The sequence below is a fragment of the Octodon degus genome, unplaced genomic scaffold (genome assembly GCF_000260255.1).
Source record: "Octodon degus isolate 3935 unplaced genomic scaffold, OctDeg1.0 scaffold00047, whole genome shotgun sequence".
Classification (NCBI taxonomy): Eukaryota; Metazoa; Chordata; class Mammalia; order Rodentia; family Octodontidae; genus Octodon; species Octodon degus.
In genome coordinates, this window is record NW_004524623.1 from 11,613,123 (window position 1) to 11,638,966 (window position 25,844).

At 38.2% G+C, this 25,844-nt stretch overlaps 1 pseudogene; it reads left to right on the top strand.

The window, feature by feature from the left end:
* The window catches only part of LOC101577027, a 27,199-nt pseudogene extending 2,205 nt beyond the window's left edge, over window positions 1-24,994 (top strand).
* The last annotated feature ends 850 nt before the right edge of the window (window positions 24,995-25,844 follow it).

The window sequence follows — 25,844 nt, forward strand, 5'->3', positions numbered from 1 at the left end:
AACTATTTTTTATGCGATCTACCTTTCTTCCTACCTAGGATGTTCAAGGTTCTGGATAGATAGGTATTTACTGAAGATAATCAAACTGTGAGAGTTTATCTGAAGTTATCAATATTGCTTTTAAATTGTTTAATATCTGTCCTGTTTGTGGTTTGGATTTTTTTTTTTGCAAGGGAAGCAACATAATATGGACACATTTTACAATATTTTATAATGAATCACCAAAAGAATTGTATGCAAGTGCAGGAACCTACCAACACACTAAACACTAAATAATCTGGTTGAGGGCCTAGAGCTCATAACAATGCCTCGCACCAGTCCAATTGGAGGCCTAGAGCCACGGAAGTGTCTAGTGCAGACCCGCTTCATGAATCTCTACTAGAAAGGCTCAAAGGTCAGCAGTGGAAGATAGGAAGTCTACTCCAGCCAGATGAAGGATCTGTGCTAGCAGGCTGAGGCTCTCAACTGGAACTAGGAAGCAAACCTCAAGGTAAGCACTAGTGCTTCCCAAAAGGACCACAGCCATCCTCAGCAACAACGAGGTCCCGAGCTCCTCCAGTGATGAGGAAAGCCAAGTTCCCATGAGGAAAGCCAATGCAACAGGCTTCTCCATGAGGCTGAGCAGTGCACCATCTTCCTCTCTGGAGCCAGAAAGCAACACTCAAGATGAGGACCAGCACTCCTCCAAAGATCATCAGGAGTGTCAGCATGACAAGGTCCTCCAGCAGAGCAGCCCAAGAGAACTAACAGCTTTCAACAGCTCCATCATTATTTTATAACCCAGCCCACACTGAAGCTGTAATTGGTACAGGCACACAGGGCTTTGAGCTAAGAAGTTCCTAGTGTATGATTTAATGCTCTGCTGTTCCCATCATCAAGTTCTCAATATTTTTGAACAAAAGGTCTCACATTGTCCTTTTGCGATAAGCCTGTCAAATTATATAGCCAGTAATGACCATAACAAAAGCCTGTTAGTTTCATTTAAGACAGAATTTTAAATGGCTGGCCATAAAACACATTCTAGCAAGAGTAAAAAGGAAAATTATGTAAGAGCATTACTTTTTTATTAAGTTTATTATGTGCTGAATTTCCACAGGCAGTGCAAACAAAAAGATGACCAACTACATTGCAGAAAGATTTCATTTGAAGTTCTGCAAAAGCAGCAGTAACTGTTTTCTATCCTCAAATATACAGGATTCCTGAGACTGGACAACAGAAGTGCTTACATAGAAGTTAAATACACACACGTGTGCATGCACACACATACATGCACACACACACACACACGCACACATGAGTAAGGAAATCTTTGGTGTTACTTGTCAGAGAAGTCAGAAGGCCTCTTGCCTTGTCATTATTAAATCAACTTCGAAGTGTTGAATGAGATCCTGCTCATTGTAGGTTTGTCATGTGTGAAAACTTGGCCACAGAAATGTGATAAGTGAGGTTGTTCTTTTGTCTCTCATTTAAAGGAAGAGGCTGATTGGGCCAGTCTTCAGTATTTCACAAAAACAAAGATGGTCTGTATAATTCTGAGATACAAAACTAGAGAGAAATTCCAAGACCTGATCCTAAACCAACTAGCATGCCACATCATTACTATTTTAAGCATATCTTCTAATGATTTGATTTCTCCAATAGCACTAGAACAAATTGATATCTGTAGGTGGTTTGAAATCTTTTTAAAAATTCCTTTCCATATAAATTTCTGTAAAAGGGTTCTATGAAATAATCAAATTGCAACTTTCATGAAGATACTTAACTACCCCTAAGGAACTGCTCTGTGAGCCTCCAGGCTTGCAGCCTACCTGCTATCCCTTGCATGAATCCAAGTCTCCCATCTGTCTGTGTCTGCTGTGACTTGGCTACTTCCCATTCACAACATGAGGGCTTGGCTTGCCCCCAATTCTGCATTTGTTTCACTTCCTCCTTGACTTAATATTGTTGTGATTCACTCCTTGATCCCCCTGAGTTCTTTACTTATTTTGCTTTTACTGTCTTCCAATCGCTGATACAATTGTCTTCATTCCCAAATGAACACTGAAGGCTGAGGACGTGACTGACTTGCAGACAATGCATATTTATATCACATGGAATTCCTCAGAGATAAAATATTTCTCACTAATATATGGCAGATGACACAGAATGAACCGAAGAGGAAAGAGACAAATATATACACTAATGATTCAATGAAGGAAAATGTTTCTCTGGCTTCTATTTAAGTTTTCTATCATCACTTGGCTTCATTTTCAATGCTACTGACCTAGTTAATTTTCTCTCATTGCTGAGGCAAAATTTTCAATCCCAAAAATTAAAGATGGAAGATTTATTCAGCTCACAGTTGGCTCCAATGCAGAGTGGCACGGCACACGGGTGACAGTCCAAAGAGGCAGAAGACAGCGAAAGCAGCAACAGCAAATGAAGGGGAGAGCAAGCTGCTCTTCCTCCCTTACACTGTCAGCAGGCTGCCCCTGGCCACAGGGCTAGAGGAGCAGCCACGCCATATCCATGCCCGCCCTCCTCTTGCACAGACTCAGGATGTTTACAAAGTAAGGATGTCACACCCCTGCAGTGTCAGAGTTTCTAGACTTTGCATTTTGACAAAATGTATCAATGCTCACAGTTATGTTATGAAATTCTGGAGATACAGATATTATCATTGGATATCCTGTAGGTTTAGTTTAATTCAACAAACATTTCTCAGGAGCATCTATATGCCAGGTCTACTGGCTTTGTATCTTTAAACACCTAAGTTTCATATTGTTTCATCATTCATCATCTATAATAGGAAAATAATAAGAAAGTAGTAATACTCATCACACTAAATTCAAATGTTAATTGCAAAAGCACAAATAAATTTATAAGATTATTGGGGGTTTTTTTCCTGTTAATTTTGTTAATAGACTTTTCTCTCTAGCTATTATTTATGTTACTAACAATAGGATAGATTTTACTATTAAATAAGTAAGTGTAAAGATTGTTAGAAAATTTATAAAAAATATTTATATTTAGTTAAACAACCATCAGGGTTTGAATCCATGATATCCATCACAGAAGTTTAAGGTAAATCACAGTATTAGATTTCCCATAGGATTTAGAGCTTTGAAATAGAAAGATAGACAGACAGGCAGGCAGGCAGGCAGGCAGGCAGGCAGGAAGGAAGGAAGGAAGGAAGGAAGGAAGGAAGGAAGACTTTATTACTTTATTTATCCAAGGTATCTTAGAAGAAAAAGTTCCACCAAGTTTGGAACTGGAATTCTTCTCTTTTCTTCCTGACACCAAAAAAACTAAATATAGAAAATTCAGAAAACAGGGGATGATCAGAAACAGAAAGAGTGTGCGTGAGAAGATCTGTCTTGACGAATTCTAGTGAGCCCAATTACAGTTTGTATTTGATAGCACTCCAAAAATTATACCTTGGGCTTCAGGAAGATGTTCTTGTGAATTAAATTTATCTGAGTGACACTCGAAATGTTCTTTATTAGAACAAGTTGAATCTCAATGAATACTTTGCTATAAATTCTTAAACACATTTTGAACATCAAATGTGAAACACAGAAAACTACCATTAATTCTTCATTGTTTGATAGTTTTCAAATATCTTATGATTCATCTACGTCAATTGATATGCAAATATATTGTTTTTATTTCATACTCTGCAACTTTATAATGAACAAATCCAAAAGCAAAGAAAAATATCTTTTTCTTTGTTTTTCAGGATTTAAGCTTTATTTTTCGTATCTAGTCTCTTTTTCTTATTTGGTTCACTAAGTACTTCTCTATCTTCTCCATCCTTTCATGTTACAAATGTGTATCTCTTGTCCAGGGGCCTATCCTGTTCACCTTGTCACTTTACTTCTTAGATGCACTTGACTAAAATACATCTCACCTCATTTATATGAATGAAAAGACTATTTTTTATACTCACAGCAATTGTAATTCTAGCACATTAACTTGAACATCAGAATGTTTTTATGCATAGCTTAGAATAGATAAACAATTTCAAAACCCCAGGCAAATTTATAAGTCAAGTTTGCATATATAGAGTCAAGTTAAATACATAAGATATCATTATTGTATAAAACATAAATCTAAAAAAGCCAAAAGAATTGTGACACAGGACATAGAAACTCCTTTTACCTCCTAGGTCATGATATCCTACAATAATTCCTACCATAAACTCATAGGGCCTTCACTGTTTTCATTTTACAACTGAGAGACCCTTGGTTTAAGTACTTGGTTAACCTCCCCACTCCTAAAGAATGGTGTCATTGGGTTGAATAACCAGATGCAATCATGTCCAAGACCACTACACTCATTACAGATCTATGATACTTAATATCTGTACAACTCCTGATTCCCTGATAGGTTTTCTTTACCTTTAACATGAGTGTCTTCAGTCAAACAGTGAGTTATGTGGAAATCTTGAGTTTAATCTTAGACTCACAGCTTCTTAATTACATTCTCTCTTTTTCCCCATAAGTGCAGTCACAATCTCAAAGCTTCTGCAATTGTTGATTACTGTGCTTATAATATACCAGATGTTATCTCCTTTAAAATGTGCCAACACACTGCAGGTGCAAAATGGACGGGAAAATGGAGCAGATTTGGCCTTAAGTAATTCTGGTTTTTCATATCATCTATATGCTTGGTCCGAGAAAATTATTTTCAACTTTTTTTCCTATTTGCCTAGTAAGCTTTTTCAATGTTACTTTAAAAGTTCTGAAACTTGGGAATGTTATATTATACTTTTAGAATGAAAAATCTTCACGACTTAGGTGGACTTCTCATTTAATCAGATTACAAAGTGAACAAATAAACTTGTGCATTATTGTTTGCATAAATAAGATGTAACTTAGTTATTCATGCTTTCTAGAGAATAGAAAACTTTATTATATATGGGTCATGACACATCAAAAACATAATAGCAAGAGGTCTACTAAAATCATACAACTAATATAACATTTGTAATAAAACTTGTAACTTTGGGTGGCTTCCCCAGTGGCCTCTCTATTGGCTGCCCTGTGTGAACTAATGAGGAGAAAAGAAAAGAAAAAAAAAAACCTGAAACATCTGTAAAAAAAAATACTTATTTTGAAATACAATTTGGTCACTATTTTATATTACATGAAGAACTACCATACTTCTTTAAATCCAAAGTACAGCATATCAGTTAAGGTTATTTAGAGCAACAGAATTGATAGAATATATATTCTATCTCTCTGAACTATAAAAGGTGATTCATTGAACTTGTTGACAGGCTCAGAAGCTAGACAACCCAGTCCTCAAAGGCCATCTGCATGGGAAAGGGTGAGAGGATCCAGTAGTTACTCCTTTCAAACTGAGGCTACAAAATTGGAACCTCTCTAATTGTTGATGATGATACAGGTCCTCTTGCAAAGCTGAGAAGGCTGGAGTCCGATGTGTATGAGTGACTGCAGCAACAAAAGACAGATCGCTAAATTCAGGCTGACTTCCTCCTTTCTTTCCTATCTGGTTCATGCAGGATACAAACTGGCTAGAGCTGCTCAAAGCCAGGGAAGATCTTCGTCTTTCAGTAGCTGGTCTATACGGTGGGTGTTTCCCACAGACATAATCAAAGAGATACTTTACTACTCTCCTACCTGTCACTCATTCTAATCAAGCTTACAATCAAATGTGACATCACATATCAATTGTGTGTCATACTATTACTTTAGTTGCCATTGGGAAAAAAATTAATGAACGCAATCAATTAAGTGTTTCTCGATTATGTTTTATTTTATACCGTGAGAAGACATCATTTCTATTTATCATAGATATTTAAACTTTTACTTTTTCCATTTATCAGTCTATATATACACGAAAATGTGATAAATAATTGGGTTAAGGTGTTCATCAAACGGGCTCCATTCATTCAGGTTCATCTCAATCCCAGGATTGCCTATCTGTTTTAACCTGGAATATCTTTCTTGTGATATTAGTCAGAAAATGTTATACAATTTCTTTAAAGAGCCTCCTACTCTTGTCTCCAACCTATTTACCTGCCAAATATTTTCATTCTATGTATTTAATTATGTTATTTTGGAAGTTTCTAGATGAATTTATTGAATATATTGGGACCACAATGAGAAATTGTATTTTTTTTTTCTCAAGGGGCTCTAAAATGCCCTGCTGACTTTCAAAGGGAAAAAATATACCTGTTAAGTCATAGTGTCACCTGCCATTCCCAGACCGCCCACTTTCATAAAGACTATTTAGGCCTAACAATAATTAAAAATACAGTGGGTATAACAAGCACACCCTGACTCTCCCCTTTTTACTTTCTGAAAGGTGATGAAACCTGCCTATGGAAGATGAGACCCCCACAGTTCAAAGGAAAGAGGTATTCCTATTATTAAGAGAAGAATTCTGGAACCTGAGACTGAGAAAGGTTTTGCTGCTGCTGCTGTTGTTGTTGTTGTTAATCGTCCCCATATAGTCATGTCTCCACAAGTGCTTCTTTTTATTGAGCAGCATAAAAACATTTAGTTTTTGCTATTTCTTTTGGATCTTCATTTCTTCATAAGATCTCATGCGTCTCCTAAAACTTACATTAAATACATCTTTAATGTTTTTCTCCTGTTAATTCATCTTTTACTTATTTAATGTTCAGACCCAGCCAAAAGCTCTGAGAGATTCGTAATAAAATTTTGCCTCTCCCATCTCATCAAAAGAAGTAAAGTCTATGGTTTCTAAAAATAACTTCTACTCTTTGAACTATTGCAAATTCTAAGATATTAACAAAAAATCATAAAGCATAATATATGTACAGACATGCATAAATAAAACTACTTACACATAGAAGTTAGATAAATAGGAATCAAAGATTGGTTAGTGTTATACTATATCTGGAAAAATGACTTAGGTGGATATTTTTTGTCACATTTCCCTTGCACCAATACAAGATTTATTGATCTCCAAATTACCAGACAACACATTTTCTTCTCTGGAAATAGTGGACTTAACAATTGTCTTCTTAGTTCTTTGCCCCTAAATCTCTCCAGATGGAATAGATATATCTGTCACCTCAGCATGTTTTGTCATATTGTACTTTATTCACCTAAATAGATAGAGGAAATACGTGCTAAATACTGCTCCACAATAGGAGGAAAAGTATAGCCAAGGTTTATGGCCACTTACCTTGTATCTACCAAGTCTTTTGACTGATACAGGTTTTTTGTTTTTGTTTTTTAGTGATATTGGGGAACTGAACCCAAGACCTTTGCACTGAGCTAAGTCTCCAGGCCATTCTTTCTATTTTTTCATCTTGAAACGATGTCTCAATGTCTCATTGTCTCGCTGAGCTTTTGAAGAAATGCTCAGACTGGGCTTGAATTTGTGACCCTTGTGTCTCAACTTCCTAGAGCGCTAGGATTGTACCACCATACCCAGCTTATTTTTACTTTTTACAAAGTTAAACGCCAAGAACGATTTAGGATTTTAAACTCATCTTTAAAAATTATGTAACTGTCAGGGACCCTTGCAGTGTGACTATGATTTCTTGCAAAGTGCTGTAGTAAGCCAAGCAAAGAAAGAGCAAGGGACAAAACGCAATGCAGAGGGGATCTGCGATGGCCAGTGATCGTGGGGTACCAACGGCCACGGGGCAGCCCGAGCCTCGGTATTAGGAAATAACTAAGGAAAAAGGCAAGGGGCATATGGCTGGATGCACTAGAGAAGTGGCCGGGCGGGCAAGGTTTGTGGAAGAGGTAAAACAGAGATCCACAGAGCAGCCAGATTCCGATTGTAGTAGACGAGTAACCTGTTAATACTCAGTTCTGGGAAGGAATTTTCTCTGGACTCAAGCCGGCCTCAGCTGAGACGTTATCTCATATCTGAGCCTGAGGGTCTCACAGCCTGCTCTCTGGCCTCAACTGTGGCCGCTGACAGAGGTGCAGAGCTGGCGTGGGCCATCTGAGTGCTGCCACGAGGCACAGACACGAGTCGGGCCAGACTTTTATTAAAGCTGAAAGCCAGTTTAGGGAAAGCACCTCAATAGGGCCTGCACTGCTCAGCCCTAAACAAAATCACAGCTGGATTTGGGGTGGGGGGATCAACGTGGTGGTTCTTCACATGCAACAAAAGATCGGATTAGTAAATGTGCCTAAAATGAAGTAGAGTGCTGTTATGTTGTGTTGTGTTGTGCTGTGCTTACGTTTGGTTTCGGTTTTAGGTATCATACCTAGGGCTTCGCACATGCCCAGCAAATCCTTCAGCACTGAGCTACACCCTAGAACTTTTTAAATTTTTTATTTTGAAACACAATCCTACTATTGGCGCATATCTGTAATCCCAGTGCTGGGGAGGCTGAGACAGGAGGATCACTACAACGCCGAGCTGCATAGTGAGACCCTATAGCAATAAATAAATAAATAAATAAACACAAAAAAAAAAAAAAAAAAAAAAAATGGAGTTCCACTATTTTGCCCAGGCCGGCAGTAAACCCCTTGCCTCAGATTCCTGAATAGCTGAGATTATAAGCATGTGCCAACATACGCAGCTTTATTCTAACTTTTAAATTCCATATATATTAGCCAACAGGTCATAGCTCTGTTTCTTTTTTATTTCTTTCTTTCTTTTTTTTTTTTTTCATTTTGTGTATTTGGTACGGGGTCTCACTACGTGGCTCGAGCTCGTAATAATCCTCTTGTTTTCAGCCTCCCCAGCGCTGGGATTACAGGCATGCGCCACCATGCCTGCACTCGGTCACTGAGGCAGTGTGCCCCGCAGGCAGGGCTGGCATGGGCATGTGGGACTGGGGATCGAAACCTGGTCCCTGAGTTTGCCAAAGCAGGCATTTAATCTGCTGAGGTATCTCACCAGCCTTATAGCCTTTTTATTTCTAATGATATTTTATCATCATTAGTGGATCTTTTATTATTTTGTGCTGCCCTTGTGTATTATTTAAATCAAATCACACCTGCTGTTTTATTTTGGTTCTAGATATCTTCCTTAATTTGAAATGACTAAAAAGTCCCAGATGGTAAAGTTCCTACAGGATCTGACCTCTTTCCTTGCTCATAGCTGGGATTTTAAAACTTAATTACTACTGGGGAAAAAGTAGTAAAAATAATCACAAAGTCATACACTATGGCTTTTCATGTTTTCTTAGGAAACTAAAGTCTTACACAATAAGCACTTACCTGGCAAGAACAAAGGCCTAAGTTCAATCCCCAGTTCCGCCAAAAAATAGATCAATAAATAAAGTCTTGAACAGGAAATAACAAATGCTATCATGGAGGCTGGGGGAAAAAAGCAAAGTGTTCATCATGATTGTGATTGTCAGAGTCAGGTGTAATGCTCAGTGTGGCTGCGGTATGGAAAGACTCACTTTTAGCGGCTAAATTCTCTGCCTTAGACTATGCACACCTATGGAGTGGTCATGGAGTTATTTGAATTAGAGTCTGTTACAAATGTAAGGGGAAAAGAACATATTTTCCCCTTACATTTTCTATATCAGTCTAAATCTCCAGGAAATTCACATCATGTGAAACAGATGAGTTAGCCTATTTTAAGGTACACAAAGAAACTCACTTTATCTAATCATGAGGAGAGGAGATCTGGCTTTCCACAATTCTTGGTTTTCTAAAGGATTTGCTTGTCTTTGGAATGAGGTGGAATGGGATTATTATCTAAGGGAAGTTCCTTTATATAAAATTAGTAACGCCCATTCTCTTGCATTTAGTGTAGAATCTATGGCATAGACTTTTAGCATAAAGCCAAAGGACACTGTTGTACTCATCTTCATATTTAAAATCTTAGGCATTACTGTAGCTGTGAAAAGTCAGTAAGATTAAGCTCAAAGAAAATTGTGATAGGATTCTGAAAAGCAGTACTTTTTAGATTCAATAGTACGAGCTCCTCTCTTGTCATTATTGTTTTTTTCCAAAAGTTCAGTGTTGAACAAATGCTAGTTACAATTTCATTACTTACAGTTTTATTGCATACAAGTACTAGTACCATAAGCATATACAAATTAGCTCAGCAAATAGAAAGCCACAATTATTTTATGGCTCATTGGAAGATAGACATATCAAGGAAGGTCCCCTGGGATCAGACTGTGCTTGGGTATTATTTAACATATTCGTTAAGCAGTCAGTGGAAAATGTAAATGAGAACACATCCGACTCTGTAATAAAAAATATTAGAAGTGAGACATAATAAATCAGCTTCATCAAAAGTACAGATGGATCTGGACAGCTGGGGAAATTATTCAGATGAGAAATAGATGAGTTTTAATGAAAAGAATAGTAAGATAGTGAATATGAAGAAAAATAATAATACACAGCATAGAAATATGAACTAATAAGATGCATATGAAGTAATTATGGAGAACACTATTTCAATGTATTTGCTGATAGACCAAAAACACTCCTTCCAATTTCTGTACTGTGACAGTGAAAGTTAATTGTGTTATATTATCCCTAAATTGAACAACTGGAAAAGGAAAGAAAAATTATTATGCCACTTAGCTAGACAATAAAATTTTGTCTATAAGCTTATTGGTGTTTTATAAAGTTAAACAATTTTAGGACCAAGTAGCAATTTTAAGAAAAGCTGGCAATTTATACTAACAGAGTGATAGCCATTTGAATAATTTTGTTTTTGAAATATTGTGTTATCTGGTATGTATGCAATCTTGTAGATTCATCTCAGGCCTGTCTGTATCAAACTTATCTTCCTAATTACTCTCTTGTGACATTTCTTGCAGGTCTCAGCTTCAAAGCACCATGGGATACTCTTTTCCTACTCTCAAGATGTACTGAAACTACTTCTAACTAAAACTAAACTGAAGCTTGATTTGTGTAATTAAAACAGAATCGAAATGGCTGAGTATTTTATATACTCTAGCCATAAATTAAGCCAGGATATTTCCAACTGTGGAAAATACTGCATTGTTAAGAATAATAGGAAACTGCTGTGAGGACATAGTACCTATTTTTTTCTAAGGGCCCAAAATATTGACTGATAAAATTGTAAGTTCATTTCACTGGAAATAACCCAAATTTAAGAAATTGATAGAACTATACTTAAAAACAAGCCTTACTGGGCTAGGGATATAGCTCAGTGGCACAGTGCCTCCCTGGAAAGTGCAAGGTCCTGAGTTCAATTCCTGGTATCTAAATAAATAAATAAATAAAATAAGTCTTACTGATAGGAAAGTTCATCTTAAATTCTTGCCTTGCATGGTTTCAATCTAAGGTGTTCCCCCAAATCTCATATGTTCAGAGGTGGTGCTTCAGGAAAGTGGTAAGATTCTGAGCATACTATGCCCATGATTCTACTTATCCATTGATGAACCCAGAGCTAAATGTGCAGTTAGAAGTGGGGCCTGGTTGGAGAAGGCACATCACTGGGGATGTGGCCTGGGAAAGTGGAGTCTCATCACTAGCTGTTTATCTTCCCTCACATTCTTTCCTGGCTACAGTGGGTTGGTCAGCTTTCCTGCCCAGACTCCTCTACCATGCTCTTCATGCCTTGGCCCCAGTCTACTGCAGGCTCAGCCCGCTGAAACTGCAAGCCAAAGAAACCTCTCCTCCTTCTGAGTTGCAGGCATCAGGCTCTTTGTCCCAGCAAAAATATATGGAATTATGGGAAAACCATGAAAATCACTATACTATGATGGGAAAGGCCTTGCTTGATCATTTAAAGGCATAAATTTTTATTTTAATTCTGAACATTTGCATTATAGTCTTGACCTCATCTCAGGCTTGGCCTAGACGGTCTTCTCTCTCTCCAAGCTCCTCCCTACCTTCTCTCTCTGCTTTCTGTCTGCCATTCCCCTGGAGCATATCCTGGCTGAGAATAAGCTGTCTATGGACTAGAGCCTCTGAAGACTGTCTGAATAACCTTCCCCATTATGCTGGGTGAGTCCGGTGTTTAGTCCCAATAACAAGAAAAGTGATTATAGTTCATCTAACAACAACAATAAAATCCTGATAGAATAGATAATGTATGCAGTGACAGATATTTATTCCTCACAGTTCTTATGATTAGGAAGCTGAAGAGTAGGGTGCCAGCATGGTAGAATTGTGGTGTTGAAGGCCCCTTTTTTCATGTAAACCTTATCTTCTCAGTATATATTCACCTGCCAGAAAAGGCAGAGAGGAGAATGGAAAGAAGGAGAGGGAAGATGGGACGAGGGAGAGGACTTATGCACATACCCGCATATGCTCTATGCTTTAGCCTCTTCCTCTTTGAGTAGAAAATAGTTGCATTAGGGTCCACTCACATCACATGCATCCCACCACAAAAAGCTAATTAGCAGCCCTGGGTTCCGCCATCAACATTGAAGCTTCAACCTTCCACTCCTCGTGAGTAAACAGAGGATTTCAGTCCATGACATCAGAGCCTCATTAATTGCTCTCCTCTTTCTTTTATGTTCTTTTAGATTCTTTTGTTTTGTGTTACTATGCTTTCTGTCGTAGATATTGTAACTGTTCAACATCATCACCAAAGGTAATGAATTTAAAAACCTCCAAAAAGTCCAATTTACTTCATTTCTTATTTTATATTCTTCCAGATGGGGGGCTCGCTACTTGTTTCTTCTGTCATTGCTTTGGAAAGGGAAAAATAAATTTAGTATTCCTTGTAGCTTCTTCACTCTTATAAATGGTGCTTCTTCCTGCATTGTGTTCTGCCGTATTCCCAGCTGTAGTTACTAATTCTGAAATCCTCTCTGGGGTGATTCTCTGAATCAGTAATCATGACCTTGAGGCTGCACTGATAGATCACTTCTGATGTGCTCTGATTCCATGACTATGTTGAAAAGCATCTTCTCTTTGTTCCAAGAGATTTGTTCATCCCAAGTGTTTTTGTTTCTCGTCCCTCATGGGAGCCTTTTCATGTATGTGCGCTCTCTGGGCATTGAGGACAAGAAGACACATATGCCCAGTAACGTGCTCATCACATTTCACGTAGGAAGAGAGTAGGTGAGGCCAGGTGAGACATACACTGAAGGTCAACATCAATCAAATAAATTTCAGAATCTAGAAAGTATAGGATGCACATTATTTTTAATAAATAATATATTTTAGAAATCGTATTTAAGTTTGAGTAGAAGCAGTTTTAGGGGCTCATATGCACTCTTGACTAAGATATATTGATACTAATATATGTCAGTTTGAGGACTAATTAGGATTATCTCAATCACAAATACTGCAAAGTGTGGTAGTGCACACCGATAATCCCAGGACTCTGCATCCTGGAGCAGGAGGATCAGGAATGTTATGAGTTCGAGACTACCTTGGGCTATAAAATAAGCTCAAGGCCAGCCTGAACTGTCTCAAAAGGACAAAAATAAATAAATAAATAAATAAATAAATAAAGTGCTAATAGTGCCCCTTAAAACAATCCATATGCATCATCCCAGTTTATAAGGAAGAAAATTAAGTCCCAAGAACTTCCAAATTGTAAGTAGGGGAGGAAAGGTTGAAATATATATCTATTACAATTCCAAGAAGTCTAAGATCTTTAAAAAATATATCTCTACATACCAGAAAAAAATATTTCAGACAGCAAAAATATAAGGCATGGAGGTAAATGCGAGTCTCACAGCCCTCACATTCCACATCGATCAGCTATGAAACAAGAAGCCTGGCATCTAGACTTTCAGCAGCCTGGGAACGTCTTCTGGTCATGCAGTTCTTAGGCCTACACTGAAGACCTTGATAAAGTTGCTTGGGAAAGTCGGTACATTGCTGACTCTGCCCTGGAAGCACACATTCAGGAAGACATGCAATAAATTATGAATTGTTTAAAGGTTCAGGGTAATACAGTGAAGTGACAATCATCCTGAAAGCCAAGGTCTTGCTGAGCAAATCCTGTTCTGGGCAGCAACTCTGCTGACCGACAAGATTCAGAGCTGTCATTACACGATGTTGCTGTTATAGCTCATCCTCTGCTGGGTTACATTTACACCCCAGCTCCCTACTGAAAAGGGGGCACACAGCATCAATAATAAAAGAACAACTATCACTAAATATTATGAAACGAAAGTAACTTCATGAACCCATGAGAAACTGGATAAACCCTTAAGAAAATCAAAACTAATAAGAACCGAGAAGAAGAGTAAGTTAATTTTCCCAATATTGAGTACAAATAAATATATCATAATAATTTCCTAGTGGCACTCCAGGTAAGATTCTAGATGCTATCATTAGTAAAACAACGTTTATTATTTTATTATGTAATACTAATTTAATCATATAATAAGACATTTGCTTTATGCTGTGGTTTGTGTTTTGTTATGCATGTTTTTGTAATTATGAATGCTAATTATTATGAACTAGATATGTTATATTCATTAATCTACTTTATAATGCATTGTAGTTGTGGGTGTGAGAAACAAAATTCAGGCTACTATATGTAAAACAAGAGTATTTTGTGTGACAGAGAAGTCTCAGAGTAGAGGCAATATCATGAGTTCTATGATATGAGTGTTCTAATGAGATACTCAAGAATATTTCCCTGAAGGCAACTCTTACCATTAATTTGCTTTTGTCATTGGTGACTTTATTTTTAGGCAGCTGTCTCCAGCCACAATTATTACTAAGTGAACAAATTCTTTTCCTTTCACAGTATCTGTTGTACCTTTTAGATTTTCATTACTCTTTCTGGGTCTCACACTAATGAGGTAATACGATGTTTGCACATGTGGGTCTGATTTATTTCACTTACCAATATAGTCTCTGGCTGCATCTATTTAGCTACAAAAGCCTCAAATTTATCTTTTTCATAGCTGAATGATACTCCATTGCATAAAAATACCGCATCTTTTTGTCCATTCCTCAGTTGATGGGCATTTGGGTTGTTTTCAAGATTTAGCTATAACAAATTGTGCTGCTATAAACACGGGTGCACATATATCGCTGTGGTATGATGATTTCAAGGGAAGAAAAAACTGGGGTAAGGAAAAGGACAAATGGAAGAAAGAAAATAATAAATTTAGGTTTATATGCAGAATAGTTTGAATAATTGTGTTGTTCATTTCTGCTGGTCTTTTGAGAGGAGCAGTCAATGCTTAAATTTCTTTTCTTACTCTGATTTTTATTTTCTATTTTTGAATTTCTTATAGCTTTTTTATTATTGTTCTTTTTTCTTTAAACGAATCTTACACATTTATATCTAGTACTCTGAACAACTAATTTAAAGATAGCATCACGTAATACAGTAACCATTGTTGAATTCCTATTACTTTCTTTAGTGTAATCTGGCATCATTTTCAATGTTATTTTTTCTATCACTCTCTTGTGTTCTTTAAAAAAAATTTGAAATTATTGCTAAATGACAACTAGTTATACCATGATGACATTGTTTCCATTTAAACTTTACTTTTGAAACAATATTTTTATATGGAACTCTGATAAAATTAATATCAAGGATTTCAGGGCCAGAGAGGTAGCTTAGTGGACTAAATGTCTGCTTAGGCAGGCCCAGGGAACAGGGTTTGATCCCTGGCAACACATGCCACGCCAGCCCCACTCCTGGGTGCACTGAGCTGGCCACAGAGTCAGGGTGTGGTGGCTCATATCTGTAATCCCAGTGCTGGAGAAGCTGAAAACGAGAGGCTCACTACAAATCTGAGCTGCATGCTGAGAGCCTGTATTAAGTACATTTTAAAAATAAAAAAATAAGGATTTCAATGAGGCAATGAGTTTAATGAAATGACTGCAATGCCATGAGAAATTCATATTCATCACACATACTGCTAAAGCTCTGAGTAGAACATGCCTACCTTAAATTACCTGGCTTAAATTTTTTTTAATGTATTTGGTACAGAGTCTCAATACCCATCTCAGATTCATAGTGCTCCTGTTTTCAGCCTCCCCAGCACTGGGAATACAGGAATGCGCCACCATACCAGGTCCCTGTGCTTGGCTCAGTGCACTACGGGATGGGAACGGCGTGGCATGCTGTGCTGGCAATTGAACCCCGGTTTCTGTGCTTACCTAAGCAAGCACTTAGTCCACTGAACTATTTTGCCAGGCCTATCACATGGCTTAAAACTGAGGAACGAACCATCACCTAAAAATTCAAGGTGATTTTTTACAGATAAATAGCACCTAGGTAGGCAAAAGGGTAAGCCCTCAACATAAATGGTGACCATGGGAAAAAACAAATATTAACACAGCCTCTAAGAATAATAATGTATGTCCTATTTAGAGTGCCTTAAATGCTATTGCCCCTTTGTTCAATTTTAGACAGAATTTATTGGCAAGCACTTTGCTAATGTTGTCCTCAATTAGCAGAATGGAGTTCAAATTATCAAGATCCTGGATTCCAATGCATCAATTTGTATTATAGCCATGCTTACCAAACTAGCTCTCTAATGAAGCCAGTATATTTTCCAGCCAAATGAAAGACTAGACCACAGAAACAGAGCCTGTAGAAACGTGAAAGAGTTGGTGATTACTCAGAATAAACAGAAATAGCAGCATGCAGCTGGCAGGGAGGAGTCAGAGATGTACTGACATAACTTTGAGGCAAAAAAATGTTTCCATAGAACTATCTTACTATGACTAACGTATAAGAGGTAGAACTTCAAAAGCAAAGGCATTGCGGAAAAGTAGAGATTGCATAACCGAGACAGAATGGCAGTTTCCAATAAGTATCTGCCTCAGAACACATACTGCTTTCTTCAGCCTCATCCTCCAATATGATACGTTAAAACAGGCTAATTTTACACCCCTGGGGTGCACTGAGGCAGCAACTGAGACTGGGTGTGGTGGAGCCCATCTCATAATCCCAGCATTTGGGAAGCTGAAAACAGAATCACTACGAGTTGATTATATGCAGTGAGACCCTGTAGACCTTGTACTAAATACATAAAAAGAGATAGGAACAAAATATTAAAAATAAAGCAGGTTAATTTTAGATAACTTGAAGATGAAAGAAAGGAGATGAAGATAAAGAATTGAGATGTCACGTACACCTACCAATTCTTCACGAGGAAAGTAAGCATAATGTATGTAAACATGTACTAATAAGTAAAAACTGAAAAAATATTAAGCTACTGGCAGATCAAGGAATAATCTATGAGGAAAGCACTGCGTGGACTTAGGTAATGTGCTGTCTCTCAACTAAATCAATATGACTAGCAAAAATTTATTTTTTAATGTATTTATCACAGGGTCTACAGGTTCTCACTACATAGATTGGACTCTAGTGATTCTCCTGTTTTCAGCCTCCCAAGTACTGGGATTATATGAGTTCGCCACCATGCCCAGTCTCAGTCGCTGTCTTGGTGTGTTCCAGGGGTGGGTCCCACACAGCACAATGGGGCTCAAATCCCGGCATTCTGCCTAAGCAACCGCTTTAGTTTGCTGAACTATCTGGCCAGCCCCACAACTAGCAAAATTTCATGTACAAACCTCAGTAATCAAAGAAGAGTTCTGTTTTTAATTTTAAAATAATATTTATTTATTTATTTATTTATTTATTTATTTATTTATTTATTTATTTGGTACAAGGTCTTGCTATGAAGCTCAGATTTATAGAGATCCTCCTGTCTCAGCTTCCCCAGCACTGGGATCACAAGTGACACCACACTGAGTTTTAAGGTTAGCAAGGTTCGCCCAAGATTCTGGGGTGGCATGGCACTTGGTACCAGGTATCTAATCCACATCCTTGTGCTTTGCATTTCAGACAGGCAAGGTTAAACTTTAAAATGATTTAATAGAAGCACACAGTTTAGATTGCTTGAAGCTAAAGCAAATAAATATCTGGATGTTTTAGTCACATAAATTCTATTTGTAACTTCTTGTGTTTGTTGTATATTGCATTTTCACATTGAAGTTTATCAAAGTAGTGTACAGATATGTGTATGTATCCATGTGCATTTGTGTAGAATATTGTCCAAGCTGGTCAGTGTGTAACTCAGAGTTTTAGAAGCATAGTATTGAAGAGTACTTTACAATCTAACTTAAAACTAGTAAGAGATGAAAGATTAAGCCCATGTTCTCTCGTTTAACAGGTTTAGCTGTCTTATTTGTACATCTAGCATAATCCTTTCAAAATGGTCAGAAGCAGAATACTATAACAGATTGTAAATGGTTGCTCATATCAATTTAGCTAAATACTTGTAATCTGTCCAAGTCTTATGTAATAGAATATAACTGCAAAACGGTATGAGCCCTCCAGAGTTTGGAGGACTGCCATGCATCTAAGTCAGATTTAACAATCAGGAGGGTAAAAGAGAAAATCCTCAAATAGTCGATTCCTTGCAAATACATGCAAATTTAATCAGGAACCAACGGCCTCAATGATTACCTGAACAACTGTTAGACATTCATATTTTCAAGTTCCACTTAGGACATACTGAGTTAGAAATACAGAGATGTAACTCTACATTAGATATCTTAAGAAACTCTACAGGTTAATCTGATAAGCAGCAGTGCCTGAGAAACACTATTTTAGATTTTAAAAGATTTGACAGCAATGGTTTGAAGATAGTTGTTTGAAAAGAGAGTCTTTATGCTTGCCCATCTGGATGGCGCCACTGAGAAGCCCAGCGAGCACTCAACGCAAACAGCTGAAGAAGAGTCCTTGGGGCTCGTCTTGGCTTCCTTTTGAGCATGGAGCACAGGGAGAAAATAAATCTTTGCCTGTGTCCTGCATGGCCTCAAACACAGAAGAAGTAGGAGAAGGTTTTGGAGTGTCTGAAAATAGGAGCAGAAATATTGAAAAGTTCTAAAACTCAGAGGAGGAAGATTTGGAGTCTGTAGGCCTCTGAGATGTAAGATCAGCAGAACGCATGCATATTTCAGCACCAAGCAGAGACACCCCTCCTTTTCTTTGTGGCAACATAATCTATAACATTCTACATTCTGCTTCACCTGGAAGGAAAGTTCTAGAAAGAGGATTCTCATGGTAATTGAGCTACTTTAAGCTAGTAATATTTCCAAAATGAAATCTTAAAGCGTTTTCATAAATATAAAAGTACAGTAGCTATGTGTTTGATCCCAGTCCATAATTATTTGCTTTAAACATGGCACCATTGGGCTGGGAAGATAGCTCGGAGATCTAAGTGCCTACCTGGCAAGTGCGAGGACCCAGGTTTGATCCCTGGCACAGCATGCTGTGCCAGCCCTAGGCTCTGAGCTGGCCGAGGAAACAGCATGGTGGCTCACACCTGTAATCCCAGCACTGGTGAGGAGGTTGAAACAAGAGGATCAGTAAGAGTCTGAACTGTGTAGTGAGACCCTTACCAAATAAATAAAAGACTTTTTGTTTAAAATGGCACCATTAAATTATGTGAAGTGTTTAATGAGGAAATGGTTCTCATGATTATGTTTTTAACTTGAAACATATGCCTCTTAGGCAGCTTTTCACAACTGTGACGCATATTTAAAAGGGGGAAAGTTTAATTTGATTCAAAATTTTAGAATTTCCCATATGCCATCTCTGGGTCCTATTGCTTTGGGTGTGTCGCGGCACAATGTTACAGCAGGACTGCGTGCCAGAGAAAGCCTGCTCACTTCACTGCATTCAGGAAACAGAAGGATGAGCTAGGACAAGGCCAGCATCCCAATATTCACTTTAGGGCCCCCTCCCAGTCACCAGCAGGCCCCCCTTGATTGGTTCCATGACCTCCTAATGACATCAATGGCTGCAGATCAATTGTTTATCACATGGGCTATGGAGGATAGTTCATATTCAAGCTATAAAATCATAGCCACATGCTGATTTTAGCAGTGCCAATAACTGCCATTCGTGAAGTGAAAATTGTGTTTTAAGCATTATCTTACGTGTTTTCCACTCGTTACGTGACATAGACCACAAAGCTATGCAGCAGATGTTAACATACCAGAAATGTGAGAGAAATAACAGTAAGTAGCAGAGATCACACCAAGCAAAATGCAAGCACAAATGTTTGTTATCACACCTCAGATCCTATGGCCTAGACAATGCCAAGGTTTTAGCAACCAATATGCCAAGAATGTAAATAGTATAGATTAAATATTAAATAAGGTGGCAGGTCTACATTATACGTACTAGCAAGTAAATTATATGTAGTGATTAGATAAATACCAATCAATGCATATATATTCTCTTCTGACTTAAAGAGGCTTTACATAAGCTCCTCATCTAAATAATATCCCCTTCTATCATCTTCATCTCCTTAACCCAATACACACTCTCATGACAATTATTTTTTACCACATGACATGTACTTGCAGGTAAATTCACTTGTCATTTCTTGCCCACTCCCGTACAATTTTCCTGAGAGCACAGCTTGACTCGGGCCTATTATTCTTAGTGCAGGGCTTCTAGTGATGACTCAATAAAAATCTCCTTCATAAAATATTTCTAAGTAAACAGTATTCTTACAGTTTTCAGAAACATAATTTTTTTAGATAGTTTTAAATGAATACTCACCCTCCCATGATCCATCTTCATCTATTACACAGACATTGAATGCTAACAAATCATCTAACAGTATTGGCTGTAGATTTTATGGAGACATTGTTTAAATGTTTTCCAAAGTACTAATATATGTAGATTTTTTTAACTCAGTTGACTATTGGCTCTACCCCATGTGTTTCTTAACACTTTTAAAAGTGACTTAAAGGAATTGCTTTAGTGTAAATGTGCAGTGACAGCTCTATGAATTTCTGGAGAAGAGTAAGAAGTAAAAGACTGAGAAGATGAACAAAGAGATCAAGTTGAAAGGAGAGTGGCAGCCTGTATCAAAACATCACCTTTGTCTCTCAGAGATTCATGCCACCCTCTGGTGATGCAGGTAGCCCTACCTGGCACCACACGACTATCAAATCTCCTAGTGGCCCCACACTACCTGCCTATCACGGTTAACCCAGCACAGCACAGCAAGTTCTGAGGCAGGGAGCCAATTGCAACAAAAATACAACTTTGAACAACAGTGCAAAATGAAGGGCTTTAAGATGGCAATCTTGCAATCCAGTAATTTCCAGGGACCTTTTATCTCAGCAAGCTGGGAAGAAATTTCATTCTAATTTGTTTTCACCTAAGAAAGACATCTTGTTGGCACCAGGAGTTCTCAAAGTGTCTGCCAAGTCTGTGTCAGTCTTGGCACATTTTCAGTGATGTGCTATAGAGTGTATTAAAAGTGATGCTACAAGAAAGCACCCATAATCACTCAAATCTCGTTGCTAATGAACCAACTGAAACATAAAGACCTGATTGGCTCTAGGTGATTTCATGTTTCAGCGCTAAGAGTGAATACAACAGCCAAAAGGAGTCTCCATTTCATTCACTCAGCTTGCAGAAAACACATATCAATTTGAGCAGAACTTCCTGCTTTCCTGCCTGCCTGTTTTCTTGCCTTCCTGTCCTCCTTTTTCCTTTTATCCTTTAATATTTCATGTTGATGCCTTTGTCATTTTGTTATGTATTGCGAATCAAGCAGGTGATTTTGTTCATGTGTTGTTTTTGCTTTAATCATAACTTTGGGGGGCTTTTCATGAGATGAGTCTTATTTTATGAGTGTCCTCAAATAAGTCAGAATACTCAGAGTGGCAGAGAAAAGACAAGATTTTGTCAGCTGTTTTTCTTAGACTCAGAAAATAAAACTCAATAAAATGTTTTTTGGATCTCTACACAGATTTGAAGTAAGAGGTAAGACTTATGCTTACCCTAAAATGTAGTTGTTTCCTTGCATTCAGATAGTGAGTACATGCAGGAATCCACTTACACTTCAAGAAGGAAATTTTCATTACTATATTCATGAATATAGGAAACTATGAACAGCATCATGGTTTGGGAGTTGAGAACAATACAAGACATATTTTATGAGATTTGGTGTATAGTCACCCAAAGAATCATATACAAAGAGTGCAGGAAATCTGACCACACTCTGAAGACTAAAGAAGCCAGCTGAGGGCCTGGATCCTAATATCCTGTATGAGTCCAGCTGAAGACCTAAAGCCTGTAACAATGCCTCCACAAGTCCAGTTGGAAACCTAGAGCTCCGAGCAAGGTCTCTTGCAAGCCTGCATCATGGATCTGCACTGGAAAGCTCCAAAAGTCAGTGGTAGAAACTAGAAAGTCTATACCAGTGGGATGAAGGGTCTGTGCTAGCAGGCTGAGGGATCTGAGCTGGAGGTAGGAAGCAAAATTCAAGGTAAGCACCAGAGCTCCTCCAAAGGTACCACAGCCAGCCTCAGCAACAGTGAGGTCCTGAGCTCTCCCAGTGATGAGGAAAGCTGAGTTATCATCAGGAAAGCCAGTGAAACAAGCTTCTCCAGGAGACTGAGAAGTGAACCATCTCTCCCATGGGAGCCAGGCAGCAATGCTCAAGGTGAGGACCAGAGCTTCCCCCAATGTGAACCGCAGCCATCCTTGCTCAGAAAACAGGGTCCTGAATGAGCCCTCAGATGAGAACAGCCAAGTTCATCAGGAAACTCAGCATGACAAAGTTCCCCCAGCAGAACAGCCCAAGAAAGCTAGGAGTTCCCCAACAGCTCCCAACAGCTCCCCAATAGCTTCTCCAGTTCTGCCTCTTACGCTGCTGGCAACGACCCTCAGGTGAGCCTCCCAAACCCAGCACCATGTGAGTTCAGTCCTGCTACATGTAACAAGTTGACCAGCAGTTGGCAGCCCACCACAAAAACAAATGAACACCAGAGAAAGAAATCAGAAACTCATGACTTTCCACAATAATACGAGAAGCCTATCAGAGACTTCAAGAAAAATAGAAGACAAAGGTGAATGATTTGTCACTACTTCAATATCTTGTCATATTGGAGAAAAATAAAACTTTTTTTCAAAATAAGGCTACTCTCATTTTATGTTAATAGGTATGCTACAGTAATCTATTAGCGTTCCACAAGCCTTACTTGTACTCTATTTCCTGAAGTATAGAAAGGGCAATTATATGATACAGAGCTTCAAGGAGAAATTCTGAATCACAGTGAGGATCTGGGATAAACAGCAAGAGAAGCAGAATATCTGAAATTGTGATGATAGAGTATTGTCTGTTTAGACAACAGATCCTGCCTGTATCTTTTACTCTGCTTAACTACTACAAAGACAACAACACACAGTGTATCAACTATTCTAACTGTCTTACTAATCTGTTTTGAAACTTGGTTTCATATTTTTCTCTTTAAATAAGCAAACAAATACATAAATAAATCATGACTCCAAATTAAGAAAAACATTACCTCTAAAGAAATGAAGTGATGCTATCCTAAATACTACATTGTCACTTCCCTGTGACCATTTTAAAGATGTTCATTTTCATTTATAGATTATGAAAAGAAACACTCTTCAGATTGTTTATGTATTAAAAATAACATGGACAAGCAGGCACAATCAATTTACATTATATCCAAAGTATCTCACTTTTAAGGTATACTTTCATGCAAATGAACACGTAGTCTAGAATTTCATATAATATAATATAATAAATGAATTGGAATGGTTCTTTGTTAATGAACCTGCCTGAACAGATTATTTCAGGGTAAGAAAAAAATTTTTAATGTATTTGGTTGTTAAAGGATCTCACTACACAGCTTGGACTCTTAGTGATCCTCCTGTTGTCAGCCACCCCAGCGCTGGGATTACAGGCATGTGCCACTATGCCAGGACTCTGCCCTGCTCAGCCCGCCCTGGGGCAGGGCTGGCACTGCATGTGGTGCTGGGATCAAACTGCAGTCCCTGCTCTTGCCTAAGCTTGCCTCAACAGGTGCTTTAGTCTGCTGAGCTGTCTTACCAGCCCCTAGGAAATATTTTTATGATAACCTGAAGTAGAGAACACATCATTCCTGGATGTAAATAATAACTAAATTCCCAATTACAGGATCAGATGACTGTCTGAGAAAGAAAAACATTATCAGTTCAGCATAACTATTTGATTATCCCCACAGAGTAAAGCCTTATTTTTTATGCAAAATGGGTTGCATTTTAGGGAAGCACTGTTGCACAGAAAATGCATTAAAAGAGCTCCTTGGTATATGCTTAATATTTTGGATTGTTGAGTTTTGAACACACTATGATGCACACAGATGTGCTACAGATGATTAAAGATCAAGAGCTTGCAGACTGAGAAGTCAACAGGCTGACAGGAAAACTAAGAGAAAAGCAACCTCTTCTTCACAATAGGAGGTTCGAGGAGCAGAAAGAGAAGCGATATTTTAAGCATCACCACACCCAATCCAACATTTTGATTACAGAGAGCAACAGTGGACTTTATAGTTTAACAATAGTGTTTGTGAAAAGATCTATAATGTTTTTTAAAAGTGATGTTGTATAAGAAAGTGGACGCCAGCACCTGTGAGAAGGTGAGAATAGGCAATGAAAATGAGAAAAAATGTGTGCTTGCCGACTGAACAATACGCTTTCTGCGAAAGACTGGAAAATTATAGCATTTACTGAAAGTGCTACTTACCAAATTTTCATAGATATTTTTTGAAAAGAATGCTCTAGGTGTACCAAGGGAATATTTTAATTTTAAAGATATTCTGTATATTTTTATTTTAGATGATGTGACTCCCACCTTGAAATGGCTGAGATAAGCTTTTTAACCTGTACCTTTCTATGATCTAAACATCATAAACTTGAGACACCAAACTTACTATAGATGTCATTCACTGTTAATAAGGAACACAAAATGTTTGCATCTACTTGTGTTCTCCACAATATTCAGAGGAATAGCCATGGCTAGAAAACTGTAGGATGTCCAATTAAAGGATACAATAAAACTCTAGTGAAAGAAATGTAGTGTAAATTTACTTGCGTCATTAAGAAGCAGACCAAGTGTCTAGAATATCAGGGTCTGGCTAATTCCCATGTTTCTGACTTCTTAACATTAAGCTCAATTCTGCTATTCTTTCGAGACCCCAAATTCCTTCATACCAGCAAGGATGTAATTCATAGCAGGTCAGCAAGTTCTCGTTGTTACCAGGAGCGCAGGCCAGATAAAGTAACCGAGCTTTGTGTTGTTCCTCTGAATAGATCCGCAACTGCAGACTGTCACTGGTCCCCGCACTAAGGCTCCTGCTTAAGTTCCTTGACTGCTTCTCCAGTCCAGTCTGTCAGACTGAACCCCTGCTTTATTTTCAGCCTTCCCACTCTCACCATCCCAGAGATTGCAATTAATCTCTAATGTCTGCAGCCTTTTACTTTGTGCAGGTTTTTTTTTTCTTTTCTTTTTTTTTTTAGTTTACCTGTCCTGGTATCTCAACAGCAACATCTCCTAAATTGTTCATGGTATGCTCCACTCATCTGGCTGCCAGGGATTTCTGATATTCGTCTTGGAAAGGCCCTGACAGCAACCACTAGCCTGCTTTTGTCTTTTGTCGTATGTTCTCTGGATACCATATCTTGGCTGGTAACCTAAATGGCATTTAGGGGGAAAGAAATCAGAGACTCAGTCTTAAAATGGTATTGGACAGCAGTTAAAAGGGCGGTTCATCCAAAGGTGGAAAATTTAAACAAACAACCAACAACTGCAAAATGAAAACCTCTTAAGCATGCTGTACAAAAAGTAAAATCTCAAGGCACAAGGACTGTTGCAGATTTTGAAGAAACATCTGAATATACAGTATTAAAATGGACCAGTGTGAAGCTACCCCCAGTCATTTAAGTCTTTAAACAGAGACATATTTACTACAGTCCCTCCTATTTGTTTGCCTATGACTCTAAAGTGTGGGATTGAAACAAATCACAAACATGTACTCTTCTGGGCTGGTGAGTTAGCTCAGTGGACTAAGTGCCTGCTTAGGCAAATGGAGGTACCAGGTTTCCATACCCAGTACCACCTGCTGCACCAGCCCCACCCTCCAGCATGCCAAGCTGGTGACCAGAGTCAGGGCGTGGTGGCACACACCTGTAATCCCAGC